The sequence below is a fragment of the Microcaecilia unicolor genome, chromosome 6, assembly GCF_901765095.1.
Source record: "Microcaecilia unicolor chromosome 6, aMicUni1.1, whole genome shotgun sequence".
Taxonomy (NCBI): domain Eukaryota; kingdom Metazoa; phylum Chordata; class Amphibia; order Gymnophiona; family Siphonopidae; genus Microcaecilia; species Microcaecilia unicolor.
Genome location: NC_044036.1, coordinates 150,735,049 through 150,752,427, shown reverse-complemented (window position 1 = coordinate 150,752,427; position 17,379 = coordinate 150,735,049).

Genomic DNA, 17,379 nt, shown 5'->3' with positions numbered 1-17,379 from the left:
TTTTGTTGTTGAAGCGAGACTTCCATTTGAAAATTGACACGCTATACTTTCTCCAGCAGCCAATGAGCATATAATTTTGCTGCACGTGCTTTATGTGTGAGAAATTTCTGCAAAAAAATATATGCATGTCGTTTTGAATTTTTTTAGCCGCACTTCAGATTTATTGTGCATCAGTGTTATATTTTGGCGCTAATAAAATGTTTATCATATTTTTGCATCTCATTACTTCATCCGTGTGGCTGTTGCACTAACTCTAACACAAGCTTCTACACTTACATTCCAAGTGCTGTTAAGGCTTGAGTGATAATGCCTGTGTTACTGTTAATGTGGTTTAATACATTGGTCGCCTGGTGTTTGTAGTCAATTCTTGTAAAGCTATTGACCAAATATTTGTGTAGAAAAGCTGCCCCATTTGTAGCCTCCTACCCCTCCAAAATAAGAATTATGCTCTTGTAGAACGGTGTTCCTGAGCTAGTATGCAACCTGGTCTAAAAAAAGAACACGTAAGGTATGGGTAGCAGATGTTGATTTTCGTGTGCTGCAGTCTTGATTTCTCATTAATCATTTCTTAACCAGAGTTAATGGACTAAATCATGCAATTCTTGATAAAGTCATTACTGCCTGATAATGAAGTAATAAAATAGACACATTTGTTTGCAGATGAGAGCATCCATAGATCGTGCCCCTTGGCGCTGGTTTTTGAACTGTAAATCTTATTGTGTGGCCTGTATAGAATAATATTTTTTCCTTTATAGATTATCTGACAGCTTATCCAGTCCAGTAGTTGCAAGTTCACATTTTAATGCTGAAAGTCATAAAACACTACCTCTAAACTCTAGCTCAAATATTTAATGGAAACAAGCTAAGGAGAAACGACCTGTATCTTAGAAAAAGCAATTTTCAAAGCCACGCTTACAAGAAAAGCTATGCACACTGAATAGCAGCTGTAAATGATTCTTATTATTTGGGCCACTCTATTCAAAGTTAGTTATGCATAAGCTATATGAGAAATGTTTACCCTAGGGTGAGCTGGTCAGGGTAGGGTTGGAGGAAATATAAACACATTAGTTTATGGCAGTTTGATATTGTTCTGTTGTTATCTTTGGTTTGTTTTGTTCAGTAATTTCTTCTACATAAGTATTGCCATACTGGGACAGACCTAAGGTCCATCAAGCCCAGCATCCTGTTTCCAACAGTGGCCAATCCAGGTCACAAATAACTGGTAAGATCCGAAAAAAATTCCAATACATTTTATGCTGCTTATCCCAGAAATAAGCAGTGGATTTTTCCCCAAGTCAATTTAATAATGGTCTATGGGCTTCTCCTTTAGGAAGCTGGCCAGACCTTTTTTAAACCCTGCTAAGCTAACTGCCTTTACCACATTCTCTGCCAATGAATTCCAGAGTTTAATTACAAATTGAGTGAAGAAAATTCATATTAAATTTACTACTTTGTAGCTTCATCGTATGCCCCCTAGTCCTAGTATTTTTGGAAAGAGTAAACAAGTGATTCACGTCTACCTGTTCCAGTCCACTCATTATTTTATAGACCTCTATCATATCTCCCCTCAGCCGTCTTTTCTCCAAGCTGAAGAGTATTGTAAGTTTTTATTTGTCCATTCTTTTAGGAGTTCTGTAATCCGCCGTGAAGCTCTATGAATGACGGTATAACAAATGCTATAAATAAATAAATAAACTCACTGGAGGAGGGAGGAGTTTGTCCCTTAGAAAGCCAAATGCAGGTTACACAGTTTTCACATTTGATTTTATCTTTATGGTTATTTGTATTATAAATAGAGGCAATTCTATAAGTGGACGCATCAGTTTAGGTGACCTGAGGGTGTACAGTAGGAGCCTCTTCAGTAATGGAACCTGGATGGCTAGGTTCTTTATAGCAGAGGTGGGCAAACTCAGTCCTCGAGGGCCGCAACCCAGTCAGGTTTTTGGAGTTTCCACAATGACTATGCATGCACTGTCTCCATTGTAAGCAAATAGATCTCCTGCAGATTAGTTGGGGAAATCCTGAAAACCCGACTGGGTTGTGGCCCTTGAGGAATGAGGTTGCCCACCCCTGGGTGATACTAGCGTAACCCTGTATAAATTGGCATAACCATATCACACCCTTCCTGCAAAAGGTACACTTGCTACCAGTACCTTACAGGGCTAAATTTATGTTTGATTTTCAAGGCCCTCAGTCAAAATGGGCCAGAGTACGTAAAGGATAAGTTGGCCCTTTACACACATTTAAGACCTCTGAGGTCCTCTGAATGTGATACCCGTTAGCAAGCCTTCTCAGGAGGAGGCCCCACGCTCTGGAACTTAATCCCAGAATAACCTTATTCCCATTTTTTGCTCTGATAATAAATCTGATAAATTCCCAAGAAAACAAAGCAAAAGGCACCTTTTGTGGTGCCACTGGAGACTGGTACCCAGAGAGACCTACTTGGCCACTAGCCCTGCAGGTTGATTGCTAGATGCTGTCACAGATTTCAGTGCAGAAGAGATGTTAAAAAGTGTTTTCCCCCTCCTCCAGGAAGTGGATATTGAAGATGTTGTGATCCCAGAAGGGTTAATTCTGGATGTGGAGGATCTGTGTTTTTCTGTGTGCTGGACAGCTGTGGAATTGTGAGAAAGGAATTTTCTGGTGATTTCTGCAGCATTTAAAGGGGGTTATAAGATTAAGCTGGTGTTAGTTCTCAGCTCTGGTAACACTGAGTAGCTTTATAAAATGCAGGTGTCTTTTTTTTGGGGGGGGGGGGGGGGGGGTGGCAAGGCGGTGGTTGGTGAGCAGCTGCAGTGTTTGCAGCTGTAAGAAATTCCGGAAGGGGAAAAGACTAAAACACTGCAGGTTCTGTTTCAAAATGATTTTTACTATAGATACAATATGGAAGAAACCCATTTGAGAAAGCAGTTAGGGAAAAAGTGTGTATTTGTTCGTAAACAGAACCATCTTTCTGTGCATACTTTAAAAATAAGTGTCAAATTTATAATTATTGTCTATTACTTATATATATATATATATATATATATATATGTATATATATATATAATATATATGTGTAAGAATCATTGAACATATGCCAGCAGATATAATCATAAGCAAATGATACCCAGAAGATTTTATTTATTTATTATCTCATTTGTATCCCACATTTTCCCAACAGCGATATAATACCAGCGATATAATATAGTGTTAGCATAATACTAATGATACACCTAATAAGCTTGCATTGGTACATTCAACTAACATAGATATGATGCTAAAGATTATACTGGGTCAGGTCATTAGGTTCCCCTAATTTTTTTCCCTGCACCTTCTATACATGACTATTCTCTGCATCCCCTGTGTCAGTAGTCAAAAAAGTGATCAGGATGTTAGCAATTATTGGGAGAGGGATGCAAAATAAGACCAAAAATATTATAATGCCTCTGTATCGCTCCATGGTGCGACCTCACCTTGAGTATTGCATTCAGCTCTGGTCGCCGTATCTCAAAAAAGATATAATGGAATTAGAAAAGGTTCAAAGAAGAGCGACCAAAATGATAGAGGGGATGGAACTGCTCCTATATGAGGAAAGGCTAAAGAGGTTAGGGCTCTTCAGCTTGGAAAAGAGACGGCTGAGGGGGGATACGATTGAGGTCTACAAAATCCTGAGTGGTGTGGAGTGGGGGGTGGAAGTGAATCGATTTTTCACTTATTGAAAAAGTACAAAGACCAGGAGACAATTAAATTGCATGGGGATACTTTTAAAACAAATAGGAGGAAATATTTTTTCAGTCAAAGAATAGTTAAGCTCTGGAACTCATTGCCGGAAGATGTAACAACGGTTAGCATATCTGGGTTTATAAAACCTTTGGACAAGTTCCTGGAGGAAAAGTCCATTGTTTGTTATTGAGATGGACCTGGGGAAAGCCATTGCTTGGCCCGGTATTGGTAGCATGGAATGGTTCTACTAATTGGGTTTCAGCCAGGTACTTGTGACCTGGATTGGCCACTGCTGGAAGTAGGATACTGGGCTAGATGGACCATTGGTCTGACCCAGTATGGCTTTTCTTATGTTCCTGTAAAGAAATGTTTTCCACTCACAAAACAACTTAAATAACTTTCACACTTTAAAGAGAAAAAAAAAGAAGCAAAGAGGGCGGTAGATTGCACCAGGCATCAGCCTAAGACAAAGGAAGATGGGGGAAGTGGTGTACCGAGGGCAGGGTGGTGGGTTCGGTCTGCCCCGGGTGCACGCAGCAGGAGGGGTGCAGGGAGTGTCGGCTCTGCTGGTTCCCTGCTCCCTCTGCTGTTACTTCCTGTTCCGGGGGGGGGGGGGGGGGGCTTGGAGGTGATACGCTGGGGGGGGGATACTGCGCCCGGGAGGTATCATGCAGCACCCGGGGGGGGGGGGGACAGCTGACCCTGCACCCAGGGGGAGTGCTCAGCGCTGATCCGCCCCAGGTGGCGGCCGACCAAGGAATGCCACTGTGAGGGGGAGTAATCCACATGGAGTCACAAGTACAACCCTGGCCAACATTCTAGGCAGACTGGATTGGTGATGCTGATTTTATCTGCTGTAATTTACTGTTAAGATGATCAGATTCTTTGACATGGAGCCCCAAGGAGAGGTAACTATCCTTGATATAAACTTTACCAACTGCTGAGGTCAGACTAACTGGCCTCTAGTTGCCAGTTTCCATCCTCTTTCTATGAAGAAGGCTAATATTCAGTCTTCTCCATTCCTCTGAAACCCCTCCCTCTCCAAAAACTGAACAGAACTTTCAGTGACGTTGCCAGATCTGATGTAGTAAAAAAAAGTCCTTTTATCACCTACGGAAATTGCGTTCTATTAGAAATTTGATTGATAAGGATTCCATGCGTATCTTAACATATGCTTATATCATAACATGTCTCGATTATTGTAATATTTATGCAGGCATTACTAAGGTCAATCTAAAACGTTTACAAACCATTCAAAACAGAGCTGCCCATATTATCTGCCGAGCCTCAAAATATGATAGGATCACACCTCTTTTATACCATCTCCATTACCTTCCAACTGAAGTTAAGAGTAAAATTCAAGATTCTCATTCTGACATATAAAGCATTTCATTTATCTACCCCATCGTACCTTCCAAACCTTACTATTCCATACACACCGACACACATGCTTCGTTCACTTTCAGACAATAGATTAGTGATTCATTCACTCTCAAGGGCTAGATGGGAATCCACGCGAGCTTCAGCCTTTTTCTTTTTATCCCCTGCACTGTGTAACTGCCTTCCAAAATCTATTAGAATGGAAGAATCATATTCCTGTTTCCGTAAAGCTCGAAAAACTTATTTTTTTCAAAATGTATTTGAAAATATAAAATGAGAATGAGAGAGAAAACCACACAGATACAAAGGATGCTCAAACTTTATAAGATAATCAATATGCACCGAAATTCATTTATATAGAAGGGAGCTCATAGTTTAACAATACAACAAACGCTCTGCTTCAATCTATTCACTTTTACCTTCATTTGATGATTCAAAGGTCAGTTAGACCAGGAGGTCATAGTAGGATCTCTCAGATCAGCGTACTTTCCCCTAATTAGGCTAAATGAGCCTAGCATATGTCTAGAGAGGGGTGTACCACAATCCTCATCAATCCACAGATGTACCTCTTTTATATTTTGTTGTTATTTTTTCTGCTTTTATAGCTTTTATAACCTTTGGGATTTTTAAATATCACTTTTAAATACTTGAATCATGTCTATAGCGAGTTCATAGCACATTTTCATAATGGTACTTAGCTTTTGTTAAATTCTTAATACTAGAGACCAGATGTTGACCGACATAGATCCATGTTTCGCGTAAAAACGCTGTTTCAAGGTAGTCTCCTATAAAAAAAGTAATACATCTCCTCAGTAAATAGTAGATACTATGTCCTGATACAAAAAAGACCTTTACTCACCACAGGTATATCAAACGGCCCGAGTCAAAGATGGCCGTCAGTATTATTCACTAGATTTTATATCCTGTCACGTAATCAGTGATGTAAAGTGCTATCCCAACCCCGGGACTGAACAGCTGATGGTAATTTAGAATAGAACGACATCAAAAAGAAAATCCAATGATGGATTTCCTAGGTTAAAATAAAATGTATTTTAATGTATATGTTTTTAATGTAAACCGTTGTGATTTGCTATTTCAATAAGTGACGATATAGTAAACGAATAAACGATGAACATCTCCAAGCCCCTTCCTGGGGTGTATCACGTCCAGTTCCATTGTTTTGCCTACTGTCAAATTTTCTGCTTTCAAGCATATCCTCTTTTCTGTAAATTCAACGACATTTACTTTGCCTTGGGGTACCATTCAGCTAATGATGGAGAGGAGCGGGAGGGAGTAAAACCACACTGTGGGCAGTAAGTAACACATTTTTTTCAGGCTATGAGTGATATTTTTGAGGGCTGGTTGAGAATAGATATGTAGAACATATAATCAACCACCCTGTCAAGCACACCAGTAAATGTTAATTAGGCTATAGAACACCCATTCAGCTGCCCCCTCAGTTTTTAATGCAGGGAGCCTGAGATCTGTATCTGAACCTTTAGTTTAGTGAAGGTCTTAATGATTGAAGGAAGGAAGTTATAATTATACTACATAATCCTTGAATCATAAGGTAACTTCAGCTAAAATATTTTACAAATACTGTGTTTGTGTAGAACTTTGGTGTAGAACAGGTAAAAGTGAATCGATTTTTCACTCTTTCAGAAAGTAGAAAAACCGGGGGACACTCAATGAAATTAGATGGAAATACTTAAAAAAATAGGAGGAAATATTTTTTTACTCACTGAATAGTTAAACTCTGGAACTCATTGCCAAAGGATATGGTAACAGCAGTTAGCGTATCTGGGTTTAAAAAAGGTTTGGACAAGTTCCTGGAGGAAAAGTCCATAGTCTATTATTGAGTTAGATAAGGTAACTTCAGCTAAAATATTTTACAAATACTGTGTTTGTGTAGAACTTTGGTGTAGAACAGGTAAAAGTGAATCGATTTTTCACTCTTTCAGAAAGTAGAAAAACCGGGGGACACTCAATGAAATTAGATGGAAATACTTAAAAAAATAGGAGGAAATATTTTTTTACTCACTGAATAGTTAAACTCTGGAACTCATTGCCAAAGGATATGGTAACAGCAGTTAGCGTATCTGGGTTTAAAAAAGGTTTGGACAAGTTCCTGGAGGAAAAGTCCATAGTCTATTATTGAGTTAGATATGGGGAAAGCCACCTGTGATTGGTAGCATGGAATTTTGCTACTATTTGGGTTTCCACCTGGTACTTGAAACCTGGATTGGCCACTGTTGGAAGCAGGATACTGGGCTAGATGGATCATGTTCTGACCCTATATGGCTGTTCTTATGATGTTTGCTGTGTTTTGTATATATTGATTTGACAGGAATGCATTGGTATATTATGTTGGAGTTGGCTGTCTAGCTACTTTTCTGTGGACCTTAAAAAAACAAGGGTCAATTTAGAGACCTGTACACTTGTAAATAGTGACATTCACATATGTAGATTGGCTACAAGTGTACATTTCTCAGTTCCACTCTAATTGTTATTATACATGGATGGCTATAAAGTATTACCTTTTTCATTTCCATATTATATATTGTAATACTCAAACCTTACTTTGTTATTACTACTTAATGTATATTATTCCGCATCACTTTTTGTACTGTTAATTACAGTAAACTGTTAGCCACATTGAGCCTGATCTGTTGGGATAGTGTGGGATATAAATGAAATAAATAAATAAATAAATAAATAAATACCCATTTTAGAAAGCCAGTAGACATATAGCTCTCCAGAATGTAGAGATTTCAAGCAGGCATGTTTTAGCTGTGGCTAGAACTGGCTAGAAATGTATGAGGTAAATATTCAGCCGGTGACGGTCAGCCTTTTTCTATCCCCCACTGGTGTTATGCTCAGATACTCAATGGGGAAGGAGAAAAGCCTACATGCTCCTGCCCGTAGTGGCTGATGCAACAAAATGGCTGCCATTATCTCTTGTAGCAGGCCTCGCGGGACCTGCATAAGCTCTGACAGCCTGCCTCACTTAAATTAGCACCTGATGTTCAGTGCTGATACCTGGATTTGGTGCATCACTGAATATCTGGGGCTAATTTAGCCGGCAACATTCAGCATTTTGCTGCTGGCTGAATATTGACCTGTAGGTGTCCAGTTGGCCTCTACAGCTAGAAAACAAATCAACTTACGCATTTCCTACATAAGCACGCAATTGTGGAACATACTACCAAAAACCTTGAAAACTATGTACGACCACCTAAACTTCCGGAGAACACTAAAAACTCATCTGTTTAAAAAGGCATATGCTACCAATCCAACATAAATGCCTGACCTCTGCAACACAACAAAACTTAAACCCGTAACGGACATAACACAACTCTCCCGTTGTATGATTTCCTTATGTGGTTGGACCACATGAACTTATTCTTATCTCAACATCACTATGTATTTGTTCCCACCGGAGTCTGCAAATGCATCTCCGGTACTATGTAAGCCTTACTATGTAAGATTGAGCCTGCAAATAGGTGGGAATACAAATGTAACAAATAAATAAATAAATAAACCCTTTTAGAAAATACTCTCCACATGCTCCAGCTAGTTCACATTAATGTGTTCTAGTGCATTTTAGTAAATAGTCTCTAAGGGGCCTTTTACTAAGATGTTGTTTCTGCTTTTTGATCAAAACCACCAGATTTTTGGTTTACAGCACCTTATTGCGTGCTCCCAAGACGAACAGTTGTATCAGTTTCTCTTGTTACAAATATTTCTTGCAATTGAAGTGTGCTAATTGACCTTTATTCTGTATTTATTTATAGTGTTCTGCACAATGGGGGGGGGGGGGGGGAACGTGACATTTATCAAACGTTGCATACTACATTCTGGAGGACATGTTTCCTCACTGAAGACAATTTTCTTACTAGCACAAACCTCACTGTCGAAAGTAATTGCATGATAAGTCTTCTGTCTGTATCGAGGATCTAATTATTTCTGAAATATCCTAAAAGCTGAGAGTGTCTTTTACTAAGGCGTATTCTAAAATTGTGGGTGCTCTAAACGTTAGAGACGCTAAATCATTCCTGTGGACGTCTCTAACATTTAGCACGCCTACAATTTTAGTGTGCAGTAAAAACGTGAGTGTGTCTTAGTAAAAGACGCCTTAAATTTCCAGTTTAAGGTGAAGTTGTAGTTGCACATGTCATCATTTTCTTTTTTCTGTTGTTGGCCAGAGTTTCTTTCTCTGAACACAACTTACCTTCTTGTGGGAAATGTATCCCACAACTCCACAGCCACAATGGAGAGGGGAACTAGGTCTTCATTTGAGTGCAAAAAGCCCTTCTGGTTTTAAAAGAACGAATTGCGTTCAAAATCTGTACCCTGGTCCACAAAATCATACACGGTGAAGCCCCGGCATATATGTCAGACCTCATAGACTTACCAACCAGGAACATAAAAAGGTCAGCACGCACACTCTTGAATCTCCACTACCCCAGTTGCAAAGGACTTAAATATAAATCAGTATATGCATCCAGCTTCTCCTACATCAGCACGCAACTATGGAATACATTACCAAATATCATAAAAACAATGCACGACCTAACAACCTTCCGAAAATTACTAAAGACCAACCTGTTCAAAAAAACATACCACAATGATCCATCATAAACACCAGACAACGAAACTCTACCAGAACCAGACAAAACCGAACTCTCTAGACTTGACTGCTTCAATCACTCTGTCACTAATGAACGTTAACGAACTACCACCTTATCTCTCACGCTGGAAATGAACTGATACCTAACTTACTCTATAATTTACTCTATCATTTATTACCTTTAATACATTACCACTTTGTATTTCTCAGTCCGGAAATGGCAATCGCCATTACGGCATATTGTAAGCCACATTGAGCCTGCAAAAAGGTGGGAAAAGGTGGGATACAAATGCAACAAATAAATAAATAAATTGCCAAGCTATTTGGCAATTTGTCCTCTGTGTTAAATTGTGCAGCGCTGAGTAACCCTGGTAGTGCTTTAGAAATGTTAAGTAGTAGTAGTAGTTTTATCCTATGTGCATTTTGTTCTGGGAAGTCGTGGATAGGAGGCTAGCATGTTCCTTGCTGTTGCAGTTGAACTAGGCCTTGGAGGCCCTTGAACCTGTTAACTGAGATTTTTTTCGCTATACGGACCAGGGATTGTTAAATTACAACTACAATTTCCGCCCACTGCAGGATGCAGAGGATCTCCAGAGTCCAGTAATAGCATTTGGCTTCTGCCCATCATAGCTTCATCTCCAGGGGCAATGATTTCGCAGTTTTGCTTTCTAGTCTGCTATACATTTATGTAATAGAACTGTATTTGGTAACAAAGAAACGTATGTAATCTGTTAATTTTATGGCACAGACTTGCACACACCTGGAAACGATTCGTTTCCTCATCAGTAGATATGTCCACCAGGATTGTTAGCAACCTCAGAATGAACTGTAACTACCCCAAAGGATAACAAATAATTTTCAGTGGTGACATTTGTAAAAGAGTGAATGTACGCAGATGTAAGGGCTTTAAGTCCTGTTCTCAAATCTGTAAACTGGACTTTTATAAGCACATAGATGTTGAACCAAAGTGTCACTATCAGGCTTATTTTCGAAAGAGAAGGACACCCATCTTTCGACACAAACCAGAAGATGGGTGTCCTCACCGGGTTGCCCAAATCGCCATAATCGAAAGCCGATTTTGGGCATCCCCAACTGCTTTCCATCGCGGGGCGACCAAAGTTCATGGGGGTGTGTTGGAGGCGTAGCAAAGGCGGGACTTGGGCGTGCCTAACACATGGGTATCCTCGACCCATAATGGAAAAAAAAGGGCGTCCCTGACGAGCACTTGGACGACTTTACCTGGTCCTGTTTTTCTTACGACCAAGCCAAAAAAAGGTGCCCGAACTGACCAGATGACCACCGGAGAGAATCGGGGATGACCTCCCCTTACGCCCCCAGTGGTCACTAACCCCCTCCCACCCTAAAAAAAATATCTTTAAAAATCTTTTGTGCCAGCCTCAAATGTCATACTCGGGTCCATTGCAGCAGTATGCAGGTCCCTGGAGCAGTTTTAGTGGGTGCAGTGCACATCAGGCAGGTGGACCCAGGCCCATCCCCCCACCTGTTACACTTGTGATGGTAAATGTGAGCCCTTCAAAACCTACCAGAAACCCACTATACCCACACCTAGGTGTTCCCCTTCACCCGTAAGGTTTATGGTAGTGGTGTACAGTTGTGGGTAGTGGGCTTTGGGGAGGGGGGATTGGGGGACTCAGCACACAAGGTAAGGAAGCTATGTACCTGGGAGCAATTTGTGAAGTCCACTGCAGTGCCCCCTAGGGTGCCCAGTTGGTGTCCTGGCATGTCAGAGGAACCAGTGCACCAAGAATGCTGGCTCCTCCCACGACCAAAAGGCTTGCATTTGGTCGTTTCTGAGATGGGCGCCCTTGGTTTCCATTATCGCCGAAAATCAGAAACAACCAAGTCTAGGGATGACCATCTTTAAGGACGACCTAAATTTCAGGATTTGGGCATTCCTGACCGTATTATCGAAACGAAAGATGGATGTCTATCTTGTTTCAATAATAGGAGTTTCCCCACCCCTTCACCGGGATGTTTTGCGAGGATGTCCTCAGCAAAACTTGGGCGTCCCTTTCGATTATGTCCCTCATCAACTACAAATCCTGCCCACAGACGTACCACTAGAGTTCCACATATGAATAAACCAATTTTATTAAAAAAGAAGAAGAAGAGAAGAGTTCCTATATCCTCCCATACCCAAAGAGTTTTATTATATGTGGTAAACAGGGCCGGATTAAGGCCAACTGATGCTGGTTCCCGGTCGAGTATCAATGCAGTTTTGTTGGATATTCACAATCTAGCTGTATTAGCAGTAATTATTGGCGTCCTTTAGCGTCTTCAGATTGAGCAGTATTTCTTTGCAATTTTATGCATTATATGGGCATTGTGCATTGTTTCAAGTCTCCTGACGCAGGCGGTTTTGCCGAAACATCATGTTGACTCCCCCAACCTTGAAGGCTCCTTGTACTTCTGTTCTCTGCATCTGTGTGAGTGTGCTTTGGTTTCCCTCTCCTGTGTTTCCTAAGCACAGCCCAACAATGGTGCCCCTCGGCCCTTCCATTGCTTAACTGACAAGATGTTAAGACTCAAGTGCTGAAAGATATTATTATATGAAAGAAAACATCATATACATTTATAATGATTAGAAAAACCCTGAAATTCATGTTGGATAACGGGTGTGGCAGATGGCAGTGAAAGAGTTAAGGACATGATAGCCAGGGGAATAAACTCTGTGGTGCCCCTTTCCTTTGGTGCCCTAAGCATGTGCTGATGTTAATCCAGGGTTGATGCTAAACATACTTAAAATTAAAATAAAGGGGTAATGTTCAGCCTGCAGTGATCAGCGTTTTTTAAGCTACTGACCACAGCAGGCAGAATTATCCCCAGATATTCAATGCTAGGCCATGTCCAGGCTCTAGCACTGGATATCCAGGTAAGGGAGGTCACTCAGAAGTTTAACCGGTCACTGGCCAATATTCATACTACAAATCGTGTAGCTTAGTGTATAAAGTTAAGACATATATCCTTTAAACTCTCAGAAAGTCTTCAAAAGCAACATTTCAGGGGCAGATTTTTTCCCATTTCCCCCTCCATGATACGTTGCATTTCACAAACCAAGGGGTCCTTTTACTAAGTTGTGGTGAAAGGAGGCCTGCAATAGTGTTAGCGTGTGTTTTTGATGCACGCTGAGGCCCCCTTTTACTGCAGCGGGTAAAAAGCTGTCTCTGTATTTTTTTTTTTAAATGGCCGTACGGTAATTGAACACTTACAGTGGGGGAAATAAGTATTTGATCCCTTGCTGATTTTGTAAGTTTGCCCACTGACAAAGACATGAGCAGCCCATAATTGAAGGGTAGGTTATTGGTAACAGTGAGAGATAGCACATCACAAATTAAATCCGGAAAATCACATTGTGGAAAGTATATGAATTTATTTGCATTCTGCAGAGGGAAATAAGTATTTAATCCCTCTGGCAAACAAGACCTAATACTTGGTGGCAAAACCCTTGTTGGCAAGCACAGCGGTCAGACGTCTTCTGTAGTTGATGATGAGGTTTGCACACATGTCAGGAGGAATTTTGGTCCACTCCTCTTTGCAGATCATCTCTAAATCATTAAGAGTTCTGGGCTGTCGCTTGGCAACTCGCAGCTTCAGCTCCCTCCATAAGTTTTCAATGGGATTAAGGTCTGGTGACTGGCTAGGCCACTCCATGACCCTAATGTGCTTCTTCCTGAGCCACTCCTTTGTTGCCTTGGCTGTATGTTTTGGGTCATTGTCGTGCTGGAAGACCCAGCCACGACCCATTTTTAAGGCCCTGGCGGAGGGAAGGAGGTTGTCACTCAGAATTGTACGGTACATGGCCCCATCCATTCTCCCATTGATGCGGTGAAGTAGTCCTGTGCCCTTAGCAGAGAAACACCCCCAAAACATAACATTTCCACCTCCATGCTTGACAGTGGGGACGGTGTTCTTTGGGTCATAGGCAGCATTTCTCTTCCTCCAAACACGGCGAGTTGAGTTCATGCCAAAGAGCTCAATTTTTGTCTCATCTGACCACAGCACCTTCTCCCAATCACTCTCGGCATCATCCAGGTGTTCACTGGCAAACTTCAGACGGGCCGTCACATGTGCCTTCCGGAGCAGGGGGACCTTGCGAGCACTGCAGGATTGCAATCCGTTATGTCGTAATGTGTTACCAATGGTTTTCGTGGTGACAGTGGTCCCAGCTGCCTTGAGATCATTGACAAGTTCCCCCCTTGTAGTTGTAGGCTGATTTCTAACCTTCCTCATGATCAAGGATACCCCACGAGGTGAGATTTTGCGTTGAGCCCCAGATCTTTGTCGATTGACAGTCATTTTGTACTTCTTCCATTTTCTTACTATGGCACCAACAGTTGTCTCCTTCTCGCCCAGCGTCTTACTGATGGTTTTGTAGCCCATTCCAGCCTTGTGCAGGTGTATGATCTTGTCCCTGACATCCTTAGACAGCTCCTTGCTCTTGGCCATTTTGTAGAGGTTAGAGTCTGACTGATTCACTGAGTCTGTGGACAGGTGTCTTTCATACAGGTGACCATTGCCGACAGCTGTCTGTCATGCAGGTAATGAGTTGATTTGGAGCATCTACCTGGTCTGTAGGGGCCAGATCTCTTACTGGTTGGTGGGGGATCAAATACTTATTTCCCTCTGCAGAATGCAAATAAATTCATATACTTTCCACAATGTGATTTTCCGGATTTAATTTGTGATGTGCTATCTCTCACTGTTACCAATAACCTACCCTTCAATTATGGGCTGCTCATGTCTTTGTCAGTGGGCAAACTTACAAAATCAGCAAGGGATCAAATACTTATTTCCCCCACTGTACTGCATGGCCATTTTTTGGGGGGGGGAGGGGCACTTACCACCACCCATTGAGGTGGTGGTAAGGTTCCTGCACTAATCTGGTGGTAACCAGGCAGCGTATGGCGCTGCCCAATTTCCGCAGGGTAGGCGTTAAAAAAAATAGAACATATTTTTGCAGCGCCGGAAATGGCACACGCTGGGTGTGAGAACTGCCGCCGGGATCCTGCGGTAGCCTGGTGGTAGTTCTGGATTGGCGCTTGGCAAGCCCATTGCTGCACGCCAACCCTTTAGTTCAGTAGCGTAGCCACAGCCCACCCACTTTGGGGTCAGGCTCACCCAAAATCAGTGCTCCGTAGGCGAGGCTGGTGGGGATCCGTAAGTCCCTCCAGCCAAAGATCTCCTCCCGGCAGAAAGAGCACTTACACCCTAGTCAACTAGCTGTGTCGCTGAGTTTGCATGCTTATGCAGAGCCTGGCCATGTCAGCAGCTGTCTGCGACATTACCACCAGCTGTGCAGGGTGTAAGTGTTCATTCTGCTGGGAGGTGGTCTTCAGGTAGCGGGGCTTGTGGATCCCCACCAGCTCAGGTATTTCTTTTCTTTTCTTTATTTATTTGTTACATTTGTATCCCACATTTTCCCACCTATTTGCAGGCTCAATGTGGCTTACATAGTACCGTAAAGGCGATCGCCAATTCTGGTATGAACAAACACAAAGTGATGTTGTGATAGAATAAAAGATCATATGTAACAGACACATTATGGAATCGTAGAGAGGAAGAGTTAAGTTATGTCCAGTACGAGCTTAGGTTTTGTTGTGGGAGGGAGGGAACGAACTTCCGGTGGGTGAAATATTGGGGGTGCTCGAGCACCCACAGCACCCACGGAGTCGGCGCCTATGGCTTGAGGGCCTAGCAGCTGCTAGGCAGGCAATGCGAGGGGAGCCCGGCGCTGGAGTTTTCTCTCTCCTGCTCCTGTCGGGACATGATCACCCGGGTCCCGTCAGGAGCAGGAGAGAAAGAGAGAGACCCCCTATGCCGGGTCCCCCCTGGAGGCCCCCTCCCCCCCCCCCCCCCCCCCCCCCCCCAGCGGCTATGCTCACTATCCTCTGTTTTAGAAGCTTTTCCATTAATTTACTCACCACAGAGGTCAGACTAACTGGCTTGTAGTTTCCAGTCTCCTCCTTACCTCCGCTTTTGTTTAGAGGCACCACATCAGCCTTCGCCACTCCTCCAGGACCACTCCCTACTCAAAAGAAGCATTGAAATGTTCAGACAGTGGAGCCCAGTGGCGTAGCTAGGTGAGGCCATGGGGTCCTGGACCTCCCCCCCACCAAGTTGCTGTGGGCACCTGGTTGGCTGGTGGGGGTCCCCAACCCCCGCCAGCTGAAGACTTCATCCAGTGCTGGTCTGCAGCAGCGGTGCCGCATTGCCTGCCCTGCTCTCTCTTCCCTTGATGTCAGGTATGCTCCTAAATGGCAATGCAGTGGCACCGGAGACCAGCGCTGGACAAAGTCAAGATGTTACAGTGGCAGCAGTGGGCGTTGGGGGCAGCAGTGAGGCAGTGACCAAAATGTGCCCCCCACCTTGGGCTCTGGCCCCCTCCCACCTCAAGATCTGGCTATGCCCCTGGTGGAGCCACCAGAAGATCCCATTGGATTATGCCATTCGGCCCCAACTTTGCTGCTGCATAGGCTTCCTGAAAATTATGCCCCCTATGAAATTAAACTATAGAAAGAACTGTCAGTAATTGCTATCAGATCCTAGCTTTTATAGGAAATTTCCAACTTAATCATCCTTTTTATTTAAAATGGTCCCTACCATTACTGCAGACCTGAGCTTCTCATTATGCGCAAAGATTTTGCACTAATAGTTTTAGACTTGGCACATGAGAATACTGGAGTGTGAATTGTATAGACTGATTTGAATGTTACAAGGTCTAGTCAAAAATGAGCTCTGAGAATTCATTTGTCATGACTGAATCAGCAGCTTGCCGAGCATAAAACCGTAGAGCAGAGCACAAGTCCTTCGTGGCTTATTTATTCTTGCTGTTTCGTTTTTCAGTTACTGTTCAGACGTGGGTGGGAAGAAGGGTGGCAGATGGCTCTGGAAGGGAATTAACCAGAGACAGTTCTGATGGAATGCCTAATTGCAAGAAGAGGTCATGTTTATACTCATAGGGCAGTATTTCTTTGGCGACAACATGCATCTCGGGCGATCAGTTTTCTTGATTGTTACATGGAAACTGCCTTCTGTGAAGCTTGTCACCAGAGGCTACAGAATTCAGGGTACAGTGCATGCAGTGAGATTACAGTTCTGCGCTATTTTCCAAGGGTTTTTTTTGTGTGTGTGTGTGTGTAATTACAGTTTGGTTTATTTTGCATGTGTACTAAACATACAGATCCAGGAAACTTATTTTGGTTACCGATATGTATAGGACATGATCCCTGTAATGTTGTGGCCAGAGATATCCATAGTCTATATGTACAGTCTGGAGATAGTACAGGGCGGAAGGGACACTCCTTTTTTAGCCTTTGGCTGAGGCTACTTGGAGACTGGAGGATTATACAACTCTTAGTAAAGATATTCAGTCCCTTGAAAGGTTTGTGGACTTCAAATAGAGCCAGTTCAATGGTATCTGATGTCCTCAGCAGACCTTCAAGAGAATCCGCCAAGGGAGGAGAACTCAAACGTCCCACGGGAAAACACAGAGATAAGACAAAAAAAGTGGGAGTTGGACCACGGATGCCAAAGACTGGAAAGACGTGTATTTAAGATCAAAAGTATATTGAGTGGAAAGACTCGACACAAACGTGTTTCGGGCACTAGGCCTGCGTCAGGAGTCTACAATAAAAATATACGTT